This window comes from Elephantulus edwardii, unplaced genomic scaffold (genome assembly GCF_000299155.1).
Source record: "Elephantulus edwardii isolate Elephantulus edwardi_28Jun2011 unplaced genomic scaffold, EleEdw1.0 scaffold00090, whole genome shotgun sequence".
NCBI classification, from domain to species: Eukaryota; Metazoa; Chordata; class Mammalia; order Macroscelidea; family Macroscelididae; genus Elephantulus; species Elephantulus edwardii.
The window spans coordinates 12,051,629-12,052,788 of NW_006399840.1; positions in this window are offsets into that span (position 1 = coordinate 12,051,629).

Below are 1,160 nucleotides of genomic sequence, written 5' to 3' on the forward strand. Positions count from 1 at the left end.
ATATACATACATGTGTATAAATATATATACATATATACACATATATGTATGTGTGTGTGTGTATATATATATATATTGCACTGGAGCGCAGGGAAGCCAAAGCACAAGGAATAATTCAAGATAATAAAGATCTAATCAGAAGATTTCAAAAGGCAGTGAGGGATGACAAAATAAAATATTACAATGTAATGTGCAAGGAGCTAGAGTCAGAAAATCAAAAGGGCTGAACTCACTCAGCTATTTCTTAAGCTCAAGGAATTGAAGAACAAATTCAAACCTCAAGTTGCTATAATCAAGGATGCTTTAGGCAGAATATTAAATGATCCAGGAAGTAGTAAAAGAAGATGGAAAGAACATACTGAGTCATTATATAGAAAGAAATTGGCAGACACAGAAGAATTTAATGAAACAACATATGAGCAAGAGCCTGTGGTGATGAAGGAAGATGTTCAAGCTGCTTTGAAGGAAATAGCAAAAAATAAGGCCCCAGGAATAGATGGCATACCAATTGACATATTTCAGCTAACAGATGCTGCTCTGGATATGCTCACCAAGTTGTGCCAAGAAGTCTGGAGAACAACAACTTGGCCAACTGACTGGAAGAGATCTATATTTGTTCCCATTCCAAAGAAGGTTGAACCAACAGATTGTGGAAACTATAGAACAGTATCGTTGATTTCACATGCAAGCATGAGTCTACTGAAGATTATAAAAAAACGATTGGAACAACACATCAGCAGAGAACTGCCAGAAGTCCAGGCTGGGTTTAGAAGGGGTTGTGGTACTAGGGACATTGTAGCTAATGTTAGCTGGATCTTGGCTGAAAGCAGGGAACACCAGAAGAATGTTTATCTGTGCTTCATTGATTATGCCAAGGCTTTTGACTGTGTGGACCATAACAAACTGTGGCTTACTCTGAGAAGAATGGCAATCCCAGAACACTTGATCGTGCTAAGGCGAAACCTATACTTGAACCAGAGACAGTCGTCAGTACAGAGCAAGGAAACAGTGTATGTTTAAAAATTGGGAACGGTGTACACCAGAGATGTGTCCTGTCTCCATACCTTTCCAATCTGTATGCAGAGCAGATTATCCTGGAGGTTAGGCTCTATGAGGAGAAATGTGGCATCAGGATTGGTGGAAGATCTATCAACAATCTG